General features: G+C 38.6%; 1 protein-coding gene and 1 long non-coding RNA gene across 2 annotated transcripts in view; both read right to left on the bottom strand.

The window, feature by feature from the left end:
- Positions 1-1,014, bottom strand: part of LOC140322180 (uncharacterized) — a 1,271-nt gene extending 257 nt beyond the window's left edge. Inside the window, exon 1 of the long non-coding RNA XR_011919163.1 lies at positions 19-1,014. This is a non-coding gene — a long non-coding RNA (uncharacterized lncRNA). The remainder of the gene's footprint in view (positions 1-18) is intronic.
- The window catches only part of ADAM10 (ADAM metallopeptidase domain 10), a 93,128-nt gene that overhangs the window by 65,836 nt on the left and 8,364 nt on the right, over positions 1-18,928 (bottom strand). The window lies entirely within an intron of this gene.

The following is an 18,928-nucleotide window of genomic DNA, read 5'->3' as shown; positions in this document are numbered from 1 at the left end:
CATATTCTGTCCTATCACTTACCGCATATTCTGTCCTATCACTTACCGCATATTCTGTCCTATCACTTACCGCATATTCTGTCCTATCACTTACCATACATTCACAAACTAAACTGAAGCTAGATGACTCAACGGCTCACCTTGTTTATCTTACTTCACAAGACTATCTATGAGCTGCCACTACGGAAAAACCATTGCAGTAACAACACAAATACAGGAGAGCAGTTGGGGGAAAAACTTCATGTCTATCTGCCCTATGCTATCTATATTCAGCTCATATCCAGCTACATACAATTCTAACGGGCCTGAAAAAATTAAAGTGAATAATGGAGCCCCCCAAATTAAAAAAAAAATATATATATAAAAATAAAAGAGTAATTAGGATTACAAAATAGAGATTGCTGCTTACATTTCAAATTTGCCTAAAACATCCCTATTTTAGAGTGTTTTTACCCTCTAATAGATATGTCCATACAGCAGAAATTCTGTTTCCTAAAAGAAAAAAACCTGTGCTGGCAGCAATGCACACGCCGTCATTGTGTAACTTTCAATCTGCAAACACTGGGACTTTCTACCACTGTCTGGGACTGTCTGATAACTTCGGAATTTTCTGAGCTACCTTCACAGAAAACACAGGTAGATCTCAAGTTGAAGAATCCAAGTCAGTGACCTGGCATCTAAACTACTGGATCCACAAAAAAAATCTGACAACAAGCATTTTTTCTGAGGGATGCCAAGCTATGAATGTGCCCACATAGTTTCCTCCGTGCAAATTTTGAGCTGAACTGCTAGAGTTCAAACTTTGTTTCCTGCAGCTTGCTCGTATAGAAGGAAAAAGTAAACTTTCACAAATCACTGAGACAATACCCAACCATTTAAATTTGGGTGTAACATTGAATCAAACATCTGGCTATCAGGCAGGGAAAACAAACAAAAAAGTAAAATACGCCCTAAACACTGGATCATTCCTTTTCCAAGTAACTAAGGTTTTTGTTTTTTCTTTAAAAAAAAAAAAAAAAAAGTTATCTTTTCCTATGTTTTTAAATCAGGTGGACTTCTCTTCATTTGCTACCTAAGTTTTATTCACTTGACATGTCAGTGGACAAGCAAGATTTTAACCTGTAACTTGTAGCTTCCACTGAATCAAAAGTGACAACATTCGCCACTTTGTTGGTGATTCAATGTGTTCCCATCATGGTCACAGCTTGCTCATGAGCTGAGCGGGCAGATATGACCACGATGGGAGCACATTGAATCACCCACAAAGTGGCGAGTGTTGTCAATTTTAATTAAGTGGAAGCTACAAGTTAAAATCTTGCTTGTCACACTTTACACATTGGTGAGAATACGTTGATATGCAAAAGAGGGGTCACAGTGGCACAGCTGTATATTTCCTTTTGGTCTTGGAAATAGTGTTCGATTATATCTCAAGGAAAAACTGAATGTGAGCAAGTTAAACGTCAGAAAAAATGAAATTGTTCCGACTGGCATATTGTATCCTTCTGATGAAGCCTACGGGTGAAATGCGTCAAGGACGATAAAATACAGTACAAGATTAATTGAATGCAAAGATATGTTATAGAAGTAATGTATTATGTAATGTATTGATGAAAATGTACTAATAACAAGCTGTTTGTGTTTGATTGTTTTTAAACATCACATGATAAATTGGTATTTTACTTTTTTTAATATTGTAGAATTTTTGTGGTAGGCATCTGAAAAGTTGTGTTAAAACAATATAAATCCTGTTTAATAATAATAAATGCCAGGAATAAATGCATTTCTAGGCACTTCTGCAGGAGTTATGTCATCCATAACAATACAAATGACTGAAAATAGTTTTCAGGAAAAGGATGAAGATGGCAGCACCCTGCGTCAGAATCTACTTGCCAATACTTGTTCCAGGTTACACAAAATTCTGATTCCAGAGGCAACAGCCAACTATCACCGTTAAAAGTTCTAGTGTCCACTTTCATACAAACATGGGAAATATCCCATGCCAGTCAAACAAAAGGTAATTTTAACCTGTTCTTTCTAATGAAACTGTCTTATTAAAATGCAGGGTGGATCACTGCACCCATTTCAAATAAAAATACATTTCTTGCGACTGTCTGTACACCGTCTGTCTTGAACTTACTCAAATGAGCAATGCATTTAGTTCACAATTACTAGGTAAGTGAAAGACTGAATTTCATTTGGCAGCAGCTAGGAAGAAATGGCATTCTGATAACAGGCTTGTGTTTTGTTCTGGTTGAAAAGAGATGCCACGCAGACCGACAAACGCATAAATAACGTGGTGGAGTGGAGGCAGGGTCTGCGTGGAGAGAAAATGACATACTGCATCATAAAATTGATAGGTCAAGTTTCATATCTCATTGATGTGCATCCAGAATCCAAAGTCAAAGTGGCAAAAAAAAAAAAAAGACACTATTAATAAAATACATCTAGACAATAATTTCAATCAATCATTCCCTGTCTAAACTTTGGATTCAGAGAGCATCAAACAGCAGTCAAAAAAGGGTAAAATGACTGCAAGAAGAAAGAAAAAAAAAAGGGCAACACCACACTATGTGAGTGATCTAGAATTGAAAGCGTCACAAGGATTACAGAGCTGCAGATAGTATTAGTGGGAGTGTAGCCTGGGAAGAGTGGCACGTCTGTAGAGAAATGACCTGTATTCCCCCAGGCGACTACTTTTTCTGGACAAATGAATATNATATATATATATATATATATATATATATATATATATATATATATATATATAGTGATCTGGTTGTTTCTGGCATTGTGGAGCTTTTTTTTTCTTGCTGTTTAACTGCCACTCATTCCTTTTGGTTTCACTCTTAGTAACATTATTTGTGCAACAAGTTGACAGGTGTACTTTAAAACCGGTGATTTCTGCTTCAGGTCATGTAAGGATGAGGTTCAGTAATAGTAATTCTGCTGTTAAGAGATCCCCATTTTCTTACTAGTATCAAATTGAGAAGGTAGACATTTTTCTGGAGCCTTAAGGAGGAACTAAACTGAAAAGGTAAAAAAAACACTTACCTTCAATCCCGCAGTGCAGTTCAATCGCTCCAGGGTTGTCCTGCATCAGGTCCCACGTCGTCCCAACATTCCTCCTGGAGCCAGTGCTCCGGGCACCACCATCCTCTGCTCTTCTTGTGGGTTCTTCATCCTACGTCACTCGACGCAGGCGTAAGATCGGGTGACGTTTAATGGGAAAAAAAACCATTTGCAGTGAGATCAGCAAGTTTTTCTGTTTGAGCGAAAAGGCTCCTTCTGCACATACAGGATTATGCATAGACCACACACATGGCTAGGTCTAATCAGAGAGCAGAAGTATGGATAAGGCTATAAACCTGGCTGTACTATACAAGGACCGGATTGTAACACTTGTGAGATAATGACCTAATGGGCTTAATAAAGTCCACGTCACTATGTTTTTCTCTGACCATATAGCTATGGTGCATGAAAATTATCTTTTTTATTCCAAAGCATGCAGTTGGAAAGATATCACAATCTAATGGTTCATCTTACATTTAGACTAAGCTGCCAAAAGCCACAAACCCTGGACAATCCTAGGCCAATACAGATATATACAAAGATTCACATATAATTCTTTTAATGAACAGCTTTTATTTTGTTTTTCTGTGCATGAAGCACATGTCTGTTGGTTGCTTAACCAAGCCCAGCACCCTGGTACACCAATTTTTATGCATTACTGCTTTTTCTCATTTCACAAGTCTTTGAATCACCTAGGTCACTGAAACCAATTTTCTTTTTTTTATTATTTTATAAATAACTATTGAGCTACAGGCAAGGGATATACAATATAGTTAGCAACATGAGTAGGACGAAGCCCACTTAAGCCTGCTCAATAAACATAGGAGTTCCGAGTAACTGAAAGTCCCTCATGTACAGCAGAATAGCTGAAACAAATAAATGTTTAAAACAGGAGGAGACTTTGGTTATATACTAGGTAACTAATAACGTTTCTCAACATTTGTTAATCAGGACATACAAAACTAGTTTAACTTTAAAAAAATGAAACCAAGCAGTTCTTAGCATTATTATAAAAAAAAAAAAAAAAAAAAAAAAAACACACACATACTCACCAGCCTGGTCTCTCCCTTCACCCACCAAAATTGATGAGCATGTTTGTTGGTGGCTTGGTAACCCCACACATCCTGGCTTATGGGACTGAATGAACTTCCACACACCTACACAAGAGTTATATCATTCCAGCTTGGACAACCAAGTTGGCCAAAGATTGAAACAAGGAAGACAGATAGTTGTGCCTGCAACTCAACGGGGCAAGGATGTATAAACAGGGTTTAGTTCTGCTTTATTAAAAGAATGGTTTTAGCTAAATCTGCTGTGTGTATTGCAATGTGTAACAAATGTAATGTCCTACACAAAAAAAGAACAATTTTTGCTGTTACAGCAAAACACTGCTCATTAAATAACTGGTTATTTTAATGTTCTATAGTGAAACCCACCAAATAAATTTCACCAATGAAGTAACTGTGTAGGTGAGGTATTGGAAGGAAGCAGCTTTACAGCTGAGCTGATCAAAATAATCGTATATCAGGTTGCAGCAGACTCCGCAATAGCAGGGAGTCCACTTTACAGGAATTTCCTCCCCCACTAGTTCCAGTCTAAGCATTAAGCATTTCAATTTAAATAATCTAACAGTAGCATCAGGGGTAGTTTAAGATCTTTAAATTACTAGACTGGAAAACTATCTGCATGAAGTTATTGTTACCAGACAAAGGAATCCAATTGTTTTTGGCAAACATGCATCTCAGAACGAGTGCTCAATAAAAAAATACTATACTATATTTATGAGCAAGAACTGTTCTAACAATTGCTAACGTTAATGGGAACATCAAGTGTTCTGGTAAACTAAAAAATTAGTTTTAGGCATAGTTGACCTGGAAACTCACAGCAGGGTGAAGGAATGTAACCAGTACAATATAAGAAACTACATTAAAAAAAACAGGAAAAATGGTGGTTTGGCCTTATGCAGCTATTTGCTGGTGCAGAAAGATGGTAAACCTTCATTTAAAACCCAATTTTTGCCCTATAGTATGGTGCCCATTGCTTAAACACAGTCTTAACTTCCTGTGTACAGTAGTCATTCATGGATATGACAAAGCCAAAATCCTGTGATTATTAAAAAAGTATTTATGTATAGCACAACATAATATGCATGGCTGTACATTAAATATGGGTTGCAAATGACAGACAGCAGGGTTCTCCCCAGGCCCTTTTAGCTGGGCGCACCACCCGGTACTTTTCAGGACCCACCAGGCTGTTTTTGGGTGGTTACTTAGGAGTTTGGTCACAATACAGGGGCTGCCATCCGCCTGCAATGTCTTCCCACCCGGCTTAAAAAAATTTCTGGGTTGAGCACTGGACAGATACTAAAAAATGACACAGGAGGAGAAGATACCATCAGAACTGCACAGACACTTCACAGGTAGCAGCTGAGCTAGATCCATGTACATGTCAGATGATTCTCATCCGATTTTCGCTTCAGGGCTGGTATCGGACAAGGATGTGGCATGCGAATAGCTCCCATCAGACATCAATCATGGATCCGTCTCGGCAGATCTACGAACAACCGCAATAGAAGTGAAGGCACGCTTTTCACCCTTCATACAGCATGGTGTATGTAACAGCTCTTGTTTATGCATCTTTCAGTCTTTTGTCTTTGGAAAGTATTGTGAAAGATCCTTTCCAACGACAAGCCTTACGTGTGTACGCAGCCTTAGTTTTAGATACACTTTAAAAGATGACCCAGCGGATTTACAGTTGATAAAATGGAAGACGCCTTTGCATTAGTTTGCAGCTAAATATCTCAGGAAATACATTACAGCCTATTTTTCTGGGATAAATGCTGTAGGATACAATTCTAATTACCAGTATATGGCTACTTGCAAAGTGCAAAAAACCTATTTCAGAAAGGTAATATGTGTCCCCTAGTATGACATGCCTTCTCCGCACCCATAACTAAAGCAGACGACTGCAGCTAAGGCTTTAGCAGAATGAATAGAGTATTTATGTTTGGTGCCCTACATCAAAAAAACTTGTACAATGTGTCATACCTAAAGCAGATTAATTCTATCACGCAACCTTGTGCCTTGCAGTAATTTGTATTTTAACCTCCTGCCTGGCTGAAGACAAGTTCTCAGAGAGAAATTTCTGAGATAATATAGAGAAATGTGAGTAGAGGTGTGCCCTCTGTGTTATTATTAGTAGAAAGTAAATTTGTGTTCTAGGGACGCTGGAAAATGCCTTAAGGGAACAGGCCATGCTGTTATCTGTGTTAACAAGAATCCATGTGCCGTAATTTATGTTTCCCTATTAAAACTCCAAATACAATTAGCGTATGCGTAAAAAGTGCATAGAAAATACCGAAGTCCTGAAAAATATTCTTTTCTAGCCAGCAAACTATTCACAGCAATTCTGCAAAGAAAAGAAAGTGACAAACTACATTGGCAGGGCACAGTGTCAAAGTGACATGACTAGAATGAAGTCAATTTAATGTCACCATACTTTTAACCTATGTATACATATATCTGTATTTGTTTTAAATTGTCTCCTAAAACATAAAAAGTGAAGGAATTTACAATGGAATTCACAGTTACCTTTATAGCTACAGATTGCATTTTTAAAGTGAAGACCCTCATTTCTTTTTAGAGCTATCCATGGTGCTGCATTTATTTAGCAACAATGTGTTCTTTGCAAAAAAAAAAAAAATTTAAAGTCATATAGATGTATACATACGCTAGCAGATAAAAAGGCAAGTGCAAGCAACCTTACAACAGTAGATCTAAATTCAGTCACTTACATGGCCTTTAAAATGTTTATTTCTTTTGTATTTTTAATCTGCAGCTTGAATTAAAATACATGGCGATTCTGCCACGAATAAATAGATAGAAGCCCAAAACGCCAAAAATTAATTACCCTGGACCTTCTCAATATAAACACCGCCCTCTTTAAGTCGAACAACTTGTTTTTGGGTGACGGGTGATTCAAGAAGGTGGGTAATGTGTAGAAAGGGACAGGTGATGTCCCTTCTGCAATAACTATTCTTACCTGCCTGTCACATTTTGCTGAGCTGCACATGCACCAGGGAAACCCAGCGCTACCCGCTTTCCCTTGCAAATGCCGGGAATAATTGAACTCCCGTGCTTGCATATAAGTTACATCACCTCGGCATGGCCATTCTAGGTGGCCTAAGACAGCCTTCAAAAGAGGAAAGACTGTGGTGGTGCCCTTCAACAGAACGAGGATAGCGAGTTAAATCAGTTTTGTTCTGCTTTAAAGTGAAAGTTCTCCTGCCCAATGATACAGCAAATGGATAATCGGAGACTCAGTCCTGGGAAAACGAAACAAGGTATTTCTCTACTTTCACTTTTTTGTTCCCTTCAACCTGACTGTATGGCTTTTGATATATGAAGGTTGCCACAGCTGCCCTTTTCTTTCTTAGAATTCCAGCTACCTGGCTGTCATGTTATTGCTTCCACATCGGCACTTTCTTGATTGCAGAGTTGAAACAAGCAAGATAAAGAATTGTGACTCATCTTACCTATTTGCTGCATGCTTGTCTTAGGTGTGGGTCTGTGACTCGTAACACTGAACCCAGACACAGCCGAGCAGCTAGCAATGACAACCTATGATACATTATGGTTGTACAAGTGCAATTCCTGAAACCCAAAGGTAATGTAATAAAGTAGCGGCTTATACAATCCAAAAAGTAATATTTTGCATACAGCTACATTATAACTACCTGAATCTGTCTTAATCATCTCATCATGTCACCACTTGCAAAGCTGACCTTGTAGAGGGAGCAAAAATTATATCACCTTCTTTATTAATGAAGTAAAACGGGTACAGACCTTCGCATAAAACATAAATAAGGTCACTTTCTTCAAGTTCCTATATCTGAAAATTATTCATTGAAGGCAAAGAAATACTGTACACAATACCCAGATGTATAAACTTATATTTTACTGAGCATTACCACAATGAACAAAGGTTGCCTTATTTTTGGATTTTTTTTTCTTACACTACAGTAGGGAACAATTTACCTGCAGTGCAGCAAGTCACAATGGTTCCAGTTGGTACATTTTGAAAAGGATACATTACCCAACACACAAGCAGAAAGAACAGAAACCTTAGATGTAAATGAACATTTTATGGAAGCAATGGGATTAGTTTCCATGACCTGTATGGTCTCCACCACAGATTAGATGGCAGAATGTCCCCCTGTACACCATTTGTGTATCAAAAACTCATACAGTAATTAAGCCATGAAATATATTCGGTATGTGGAGTAGTGGCTACCCCACCCCACATGAATTTGACATGGGTATACTTCCTAACATAAGACAAACTTGACTTTTGGAAATTAAGATTTAGGAAAAAGCCTTCCCCTAATCAACCTCAAGGCCAAACTGAAGGAATGACATCCAGCTCTCATCGGCTAAACTAGATGACAACCATAGACAAATGAAACGAATAACATAACTACCTCCATGATGGGAGCATTTCTTGTCGGCTGGTCAGTGATCAGGTCCTTTGCTTAAAGTAGAAGATGAGCAGCGATTACACTAGGAAGGGGGGCATCAATACCCAGGCACCAAAAGCACAGGAGCTAAATGGGATCAGTGCACCCCCAATCCTAGAAGCAGCAATGTCAAGAAAACTGAATGAAAGATTTAGGTATGTATATCTTCATGCGTAAATAGGGGACCAGGTAGACTGGAGAGATGGGCTTTAAATGAAACTGATATGGAAGAAAAACACAAATACTGCTGAAATTCCATCTTTTAGAATCATTGACTTGGAACAAGAATAAAGATCAAGAAAGTGGGGTTAAAGGCAGAATTACTAGTGTGCATACACTCAGGGCAGGATTATTTTCTTTTATCAATCCCTTCCTTCCCACCACAAAGACATCTTACAGGTCTGCAGTAACAAACCCACAATGTCTATCAGGGCTGTTTAGAACAGCTAACAGGAAAGGAAAAAAAATATCATACATTTGATAACGACACATGTTGTAAACTGATGCAACTGCAAAAGAAAACTTTCTGCCAGAAACAAGTGTGAGACACAGATGAATGCTTTTAGTAGGAAATCTGATTGCCTGTAATCTCTCTGTACCAATGACAGACACTCCCTTCCTGCCTAACAACACATAGCAGTTTTGAACTTTATTCCACTTATCACACCCATAAAGCCAGATGTGCATTTAATACTAAAAAGTATATATTTTAATGTCAAATGCTATACTAAGTACCACACATTTGTTCCCTAGTCACAGGACACAAATTCATATTCTAGTTTAAAGATTTTCTTATTTTACTGCTCTCTTAAATTACAAACCCAAATTTCCCTTTAGAAGGTACATTACAATTCTAAAAGTAATTGTCATTTTTTAAATGCCTTGAGCCAGTCGTAGCACTACCGTGGAATAGCAATGTTTCTTGTATGGACTACTACATAAGGCAAGTAAAGAATGGATTAATGCCACAGAAAAATGGAATGTATGTACATTTAATGGTGATGTCGATTGTGACAGTAGGGAAGGGAACAGGTTTAAAAAGAGTACAGTTGTGTGGTCCAGCCGATTGTGCGTTTTGAAAAAAGTACAGATAGCTTAGGGTTAATAATGTTGTGTGTTTGAAGTAACCCCCAAACTTTCTGTGCCTTGAGGAAGTAACCCTGAGCAGCTTTAAATTGCTGCATTTGCTTTTGGAGGACTTAAAATTTAAAGATGAAAGTAATTTTGCAAGAAAAAAAACTTTGTACCGACAGCTTTTCAGTCTCCTACTTTGACCACAATTTAACTGGTGTGGTTCCTGATCACATAATCGCCACTATGACCTGTTAATCACATGAGATTTGTTAGTGAACAAACCTGTTTCCCTGTAGACATGTGTATTCCTTATATATAAGCTGCGCACAGAGAAAAACATTTTTTTTTTTTTAAGATAACGTACATTATAAATATTTTTTTAAAGCAGACAGAACAACTTCAGTTATGCAAACACAAGTTTTTATTAGAATCTTTACACACCTCCTTGCCACTGGAAAGGTAGAATGTAATTTCAAGTTGTCAGTGTCTGCTGCCCTCCCTTTGTTCCAGCACTGCTACTTTCATTGGTCTTATTGGCAGTTAACACTTTTATATATGCTGGGTGTCTGACACCCACTGGTAAATACGGATTCTTCTTCTGACCCTTACATCACTACAGGCTTAGCAACAACGTAGAGGTCAGGAGAATGAACCACAGCATGCAGCAGGGGATAGAAACCACCAACACTTACAGAAGTGGTGAATTTTAAACATATAAAAGGAAGTTAAATAGAAAATCTTTACATTTGTACTGCTGTTTATGTTACCCCTGGGATAATTCACCAAAACCTCTTGTGTGATCATTGGGATAGAAGCAAGTAGAGAGCTCTAAGAGAATGAAGCAATGAAACTCTGAATGAATAGAAAATCTAAGGTGAACAAATCAATGAAAGAAAAAGCGAATGAGGTCTGTTAACATTAGCTGGGACCCATCCACCAAATGATCAAGCTACTATATTTAGGTGAAAAACATCTGTTTAAAAAAAAATTAGGACTACACACCATCTTCTGCATTGCTGGCTGCAACATCACCCACATTCCATGTAGACTCCTCCGAGCAAGCAAAATGCCACAGGAAGACAATTAGTCCATTGCAAGAATGTCTTCTCTCAAGATTTCACCCGTTCTACATCATGTTGGCATCAAATTTACCAAAGTGTAACCATTTAGAACAGGGGGTTGGGAAACTTTTTGGACTACTAGGCCATTTCAGGAGGTCAAGAAGGTACATTAGGCCAGAAGAAACAAGGGATTCAAAGAAAGTTTTTTTCCAACCGTGACTGCAAGCGTGCAGCCTCAGTCTTCCACTCATCCGCGGTATAGTCTCTGTACGTGTGCTTGGCATCGAAATGCCCCTTGGGATTCGACCAATTGAAATTGCTGTTGGTGTAGTTGGACACAAAACACAGGGCTTTGTTCCCGCGTTGGACGAAGAATACTTCGTCAGCCCATTCATGGTTGAAGACACGACGTTCGAGGTCAACCTTCCGGAGACTGGTAGTTGCACCTTGCTTCTGCTCTTTAGGCATAGTAATTAGGGTTACTGTGCGGGAACTCGATATTGCGGGAACTCGCGATAAGCAACAAATCAATTAGATCGAATCCAACGATAAATAACTAGGGGGGGATTAGGCCGGACTGGAATACTGGCCAGAGTTTGCCTACTTCTAATTTACAACATGGGTAAATAGCTTTTGCGGTCTTACAAGTCAAGATCTACAATTCTATGGAAAACTTATTTTCCTCTGGTGTGTTCCATATGGTGAATTTGTTCATAAATTAAAACGCTATACAGGGGAGTCTTATACCTGTTCAGTACCAGACCCAGATCTTCATTCCCTTCAGCTACATTAACAAAAACATCACGTCTGACACAGACAGATTGATAAACGTGTTGCTGATTAAAGATCAGTCTAATAAGGGCAGGAAGGAGATGGATGAACTTTAAACAAGAAAGTGTTGATATCAACAGACAGCACACAATAGAAGAGGAATAAAAATGCTGCACAGATTTGACCTTCGTGGGGGAGCTGGAGAGCCAACATAGGTGTGACTGTTATCAAACTTATTATTAATATTATTATTATACAGTATTTATAGAGCACCAACATATTATGCAGAACTGATAAATCTACACATATTTGTAAAAGAAAGTATTTGAAGAAAGAGATAGTGGAGCTCGTTGAGAGCTGTGGTATGGACATGTTCACTTTAAGATTCTTCTTTCATTTATTGATACAGCTACTACTTTCTGAAGGTAATACTATAAAAGCAGGTCTTCATTTCTCCACACAAGCTTGCTACTATGTAATCAGTAAAGTAGTTAGCCCTAGTTGCTAAGGCAACTTGCGTTAGGATTACCCCAATCAGCGAGGGATTAATTCTGCAGAATTCATTAAGAAGAACTTGCTCGAAGAATCATTACCACTAGAAAAAAGGTTAACATTGTAGGAGTTGTGCATGATAGCTGCTATGCTTCAAATGACTTGGCATTAAATAATATTTCTATGAATGAGCATACGGGTATCCCTAATAACATTGTATACATCCTTTTGTACAAGGTCTTTGGTCTGGCTATATTAAAGGAACCAGACGTTGTCTATACTGGGTGAAGGAACAGGTTCCCTTTAATGCCAAGCCCTTTATGCTCCCTAGTGGCTCATTCTCCTGTGCTCTCTTCCCCTTTACTTGTACTACAAATGTTTGTCGTCGTGGATCCACCAGGACAAATCCATGAACAACGTCGGTTGGCCACTGTACACGCGTCAGATTCCCGTCTGATACCAGCCCTGAAGTGATAATAGGTCGAGAACCATCTGACATGTGTACATTGCCTAAGCCCATTACCTCAATGGAAAAGCCTGTGCACAGTCATAGGATACACAGGGCATGAGGCACTGGGCTGACCCAACTCAAGAATTAGGGATAAAAACCATACGTTGGGTTTCAAAAAGTTATAAGGGTGCTTAAAGGACACGGACACTTTAAGTGGTGTAATATCTCAAACATAATTTTATTCTTGAGTTTCGTGAACAAAAATGACACATTCACCAATTTTAAAGTTATATGTGTCAGGTAATATCATCAATGCTAAAAGGTTCCTTGTCACTATGTACATTTAGGCACTGCCAGTCTATAATACACATATAACTATTTAACCACTTAGTGGTATATTTAAAATATACAGGTAGTCCCTGGGGTAAGGACATCCGACATACGGACCCCTCCTAGATACGAACGGCGCTCCTGTGCAGAAGGGGGGAGGGGTGGTTTGAAAGACTTGCAGAAGAAACCTTTTGCTAAACACAGCTGAGGTTGTGTGGTGATCTTAGGGGGTGAGCTCTTTCTGCAGCATCTTTAATAACCAAGAAAAACTCTGCAACTGGAAAACTTCTTTTTGCATATCAAAGCACAGCTTGGTCCCAGAAGTTAATGAATGTCTAGGCTACATAAAGTTTTTTTTTTGTGATTTTGTGTCTGTTTTGTTTGTGATTAACTTACAGTGAGGATTTTATACAGTAACTGACACCATGCTGCCTTATAATATGTTGAGACAAACATCTGTCCTAATTACATTTAATAAAATAATGTACCTGTTCCGACTTAGATACAAATTCAACTTAAGAACAAACCTACAGTCCCTATCTCGTATGTAACCCAGGGACTACCTGTATAGCAAAATTTGCAAAGTTTGCTAAATTTAATATACAGACTGTAGAAACACTTTTATCTATTTACCAGAACTAAACAAAAAAAAAAAAATTAGCTATGAAAAAGAAAATGCAGCTATTTTCCTAAATATGTTGGGGTCGGTAGAATTTATCAGTAAAAGACTTTGCATTTTTGACAATTTTACTTAACAGCATGTGTGGGAGTTGTCAAGAAAAGTGTTTTGTTATTGACCAGATGACTCATAGCTCGATAAAAGATGAATATATTAATCAGTCGCAGTTTATATTTGCAGAGCAAATCTTATGGCAGGTATAAAAAAGCCGAATGAGGAAAGGCGGCTACAATACCAAGAAAGCTTTTAATTTCATACAAAGAGAAAATAAAGCCAAGCCAAATGCAAGATACATATAGCACACAGCAAGGAGCTTCTTAGCCTCTGCACACTTTGCTCTATCCTGTTACTAAGAGAAGAATGAGTACTGCAATCTTCAGATGGACGTCTTCTATCTGAATACATTGTAAAACATCTAATTTTAGAGATGCAAAGAATACAGAAGGCTGTTGAATGGTCACTATTCTTCTGTAAATCATAGCAATAGTGATAATTTCAGAACATTGTAGCTTCAACCAACATACTGTTTAGGCTGCCCCTAGAAACAAGAAAAAAATACATATTCCAAGCAATAAGAAAATCGTAAGTAATGTAAAGCAGAGCAATAAATACATTGTTAATGTAAACACTAAAAATAAGTTTAAAAAAAAACATGTATGCACTGCTAACAAATCTATATTTCCTTTTGCATTATCCATATGGCTGTGAAATCTATTCATCAGCAATAGTGGGAGGTGATGAAGGCGATGCTGTGCTATGAGGAAAGCAATATGTTCATACCTTCCCAGGAAGTTTTATATAGGAACCATTTTTAGCCATTGACAAACACTGGGATCAAAACAGAGTGAATATCTGGCCCCAACCTCACCCAAAATGCTGTTGTATTTCATGGAAAAGGCAGACCATGGTACAGGTCTGGAAAGAGACTCCTGGTGGCATGGTGGCTCAGTGGTTAGCACTCTTTGCAGCACTAGGTCCCAGGTTTGAATCTCATCCAGGACACTATCTGCATGGAGTTTGCAGGTTCTCTGTGTCTGCCTGGGTACTCCGGTTTCCTCCCACATTCCAAAAACATGCAGTTAGGTTAATTGGCCTTCCCCCAAAATTGACCATAGACTGTAATAAAGACATATGATGGTAGAGACATTAGATTGTGAGCCCCTTTGAGGGACAAGACTATGGGCATTGTAAAGCACTATGTAATATGTCAGTGCTATATAAATAGTGTGTAATAATATTAACCCAAGATAAAAAGTGAAAAGTTTATGGCTTCTTAGATGTGACACTTGCAGAGCTCAAACCAAGAGTCACAGAGAACCCAGGTCAGGGCTGCCAACACAGGGAAAAAAATTTGTGGTTTGAGCCCACAACCCCCATAATAAAGAGAATTTCTTATAGATCAAGAGAAAGTTTTTTTATACCTGGAGGGCATTTGAAAGTGATAAAACCTGTAAAATGTTTATGCTTTGCAAGGATGTACTGCATATAATTTAGTTTTTTTTTTATATTGTCCTGACATACACTTTGACATACCTATACAGATCCCAGTTATCTGGATATGGTTGCTTTAGAGCTAATCCTGTTTAATAATAATAATAATAATAATAATCTGCCAACATTCAGCCAAGCAGGGTGCTCTGTTAAAGGAAACATGGCCTACCTGACTTGTCCACTATCCCACCAGTCTTTTATCCTGTTCAACATTGAACTAAACCAAATGAGCATACAGAAGGGTAGTGTCTGCTTTTAATGCATGTACATATTTTATATAAGGATTATATGTATAAACACAGAAAGTTCCGTACACAGCCTTTAAATGCCGTTTGAAGAATAGTTGTCGTGCAAAATAAATCTGAGCTCTAAAACAGGCTTAAACGGCAAAAAGGAAGGTAATTAGGACAAGTGAAATATCATACCTTCAGTCTGAACATTTAAAAAGCATTTAGAAGAAGCAATTTCAAGCGTCCGTGCTGCGTACACCAAGCAGGGGGCACAAGTGCAAATAATCAGCTGGCTGTCACCAAGCTCATCTCCTCAAATAATCCCCCTGTTGTTCTGTGTAATCAGCACAATGCCTGTAACTATATAAACACGCTCTTAGATGTCACTGACAATAGTCTGCAAAAACCAATATGACAAGATTATTTTCACAAAAGCAAAAAAAATCTTTGTTGACTAACACATGAAGGAATTCAGCAAAGCATTGAGTTGGTCACCGAAAGTATTAAATTAAGAGGATCAGGGTTTTCAGAAGCCGGCGATGGAAGTTTGATGTCAGTTGCTGCTGAGAGAAATACATTGAGTGAATAAGGTCAGAATGCCTGATCTGTAGGCACCCTTTATTTTTTTTGCTATCCATTGTCCTGATGGGAAGACTTTCCATTTGCCAGGTGAGCGAGTAATTGGCTAGAACTGGGCTTTGACTAAGACCTACCCCACTATTAAACTCTTTGTTCAGGCATTTGCTTGCAGTATTTGGGAGCGGTTTATCACCCCCAACCACCTCCTTAGGCTACGTACACACGTGAAACTGTTCCCGTCCGATAACCGGCTAAATCGGACGATAATCTTACATGTGTAAAGCACTCGTCGTTCATCGTCCAAGCGACGGTCCTGGCGGGTCCACGGATGATGAACGATCCTATTGGATGTGAAGGGGGAGAGGGTGCAGCGGGGTGCCGCTCTGTCGTTCTCCCCTTCCCCCTCCAAAGAGCAGAAAGGCAGAACGGTGCTGTATGTACAGAACTCGTTCATGCATCGTGCAGTCGTTGGAAAGGATCATGAAAGATCCTTTTGAATGAGAATGATTGCACGTGTGTGCCTTAGACTGAACTGAAACAGATTCTCACCACCTTTGTTTTTAAAGCCAATTCAGGCATTCTGAAGGACTGCAAGTAAGCGGGGGGGGGGATAAATTGCACCTCTGCAAGATTTTGAAACAACACAAGCCTTTGCATTGTGTTAGCCTGCCACTTACCACCCCTCACTTATCAGTCCCCAGTAGTTATACGGGAGCCCTAAACATCAGGGTCAAAACTTGAATCAGGTATACAGAGAAACAAAAAACTATAATAAAAAAAAAAATAGTTTTTACTTGAACCTACACGTGAACATTTCCCTTTTATATTAATCAGAGTGCACGAGAGTCTACAATTTCAGAATCATTTTCCAAAAGTAACTTTAAAAAACGACATGAAAAGACAATATCCACCACAACAAAAGCCATCGCTGTGCAGCAATTCCAGGGGGAAGAATTGGGAAAGCATGACCTCAGAATTATGAAAGGGAATAAAATTGCAGGCATGAATAATTAACTGGGAAGATTGCATGGGGACTGCTAGAAAGAATTCTAGGGCTGCAGGGAAGCCACATGCACTGGAAAAACAGGAAAGAGGAAGGAAACGTGAGAGACAAAAACCTGTCTGGATTTGGTTTTTAACTTAAAAACAAAGAAGTAAAAACAAACAACTTTATTTTTCCTGATTTGTGTAGTAGAGTATTGACATCACACACAATGGATTTGAAAAAGAGTTTTGACATACCAGTTTAATGGAAAAACCTTATCATTAGGACATTCTAGGTACCTCATTGTTCAGGACACCCCAAGGTACAAGGTAGAGGTGTGTGTATAGAGGTGTGGTCACCATGCATGTATAGTCACTGGAAACCATCGTTCATTATCAGTAAGAATAAATGAGTTCTGTACAGACAGGGTTTTTTGTTCTTTGCAGAGGAAAGAGGGGAGCAAAAGCAGGAGGCATTCTGCTGCGGTCGTCACCTAAATTCAAAGCTGCAGCAATTCTTCCGGCCGTCATGGAGAGAATCAGTAGGACAGACCAATATGTGATGTTGGGCAACAGTTGTATAGATGCTAGTTCTTCTCCTCAAATGATCACAATGGTTCATCTTAAAGCAACAACATTTAAGAGTCTGTACAGGAAGCAAGTATTCCTATGTTCCTTGGTGGTGCCACATGGCTTATTCCAATCTAGCAATCTATGAAATCCGCCGGATAAACTGTATAGAGTACTGGACAACATTAAATGATGTATGGAAAGTTGGTGCACATAGCAAACTGAAACTTAGGCTAGGTATACACGTCAGATAGTTCTCATCGGATAATCACCTGAGGGCGGATATCGCTTGAGAATCTGGCATGTGTACAACACTCGTCGTCCATGGATCCATCCTGATGGATCCACGAACAGTGAACAATCATAATGAAAGTGAAGGGGGAAGAGCACAGTGGGGTGCCGTTCCTTCATCCTCCCTCTCCACTCTCCATAGAGCAGAATCATGCTGTATGTACAGCGCTCGTTCATGAATCATACAGTCTTTTGTCATTAGAAAGGATCTTGAAAGATCATTTCCAACAACAATTATAGCACATCAGTACGCAGCCTTAGCCTCGTCTGATGTGACCAAGCCATGATGCGAACTTCCAATAAATAATAATGACATGCAATCACTTGACTTCATAACTTGCCAAAAAATCTCAAGGAAATGTGTGTATGTTGGTTGAATCAAAGAGTATAGTATATAAGGATAATTATTTAGGAAGCAACTGCCTGCCTATATGACAATTTTTGGAATTCTGTATATCACACAAGCTTGACATTTGTTTGCAGATTCTTATATTATTCAAAATTCACTGATCTACATTGACCCTTTCCAGGTGGGTTTTACTTTCCCATAGCCTTGTAAGAATATAAAACCCATCTGATGCAAACTGATACAAAAGCTCATCAACTAAGGTATACATATAACCCAGTACATGCAAGGAATGCAATTTAATGCTTGGAACAATCAGACCACACAGACATGCAGTATTCAGCACTTCCTATTATCAGAACCAACTAATCGTATGCAATAGTTTCTGACAATATGGAAAACAGCCAGCATTTCCTCCAAGGTAAAAAAAAAAAAAAAAAAAAAAAAAAAGATCTTTCAATGCACATTGACACGTCAGATTGCCTGCTTTGGATGAACCCAGAAAGGCAGATTCCCATTAACTAAAGCACCACTTTAAAAATCTGTAAACAAGAATGGCTTTATTGCAGAAAATAGGAATTCTTATCCAGCTGATCGCTGGGTGGCAGTATACCGGGCACATTCCAGCTTCACCAAAAATACTCCGGCACAGGAGTTACGTCATCCCGGCCTGGCCAATCACGATGGCCGAAGATCACAAGAAGAGAAGAAAATGGTAACACCCTGTGACAGAACATGGGCAGGCAAATATCACAGGTTTTAGTTCGGTTTTAAGTAAGGCCAAACATACTATCCCTTCACAGCCACATCTTCAAACAAGGACAACCATTTACAATTACTTAGATATGAATGATAACGCTTAGTTTATCCAAATAATTTATGAATGTGCAAATCTAATCAACGTGCCCAAATCTCAAATTATTCTGCTTGCGCCAAATTATTATACAGGAATTTGGAAAATTTACATTACATAACTACACAAAAAAAAGTTCATT

This window comes from Pyxicephalus adspersus, chromosome 2, assembly GCF_032062135.1.
Source record: "Pyxicephalus adspersus chromosome 2, UCB_Pads_2.0, whole genome shotgun sequence".
Lineage (NCBI taxonomy): Eukaryota > Metazoa > Chordata > Amphibia > Anura > Pyxicephalidae > Pyxicephalus > Pyxicephalus adspersus.
This window is presented reverse-complemented; position numbering and strand designations above follow the sequence as displayed.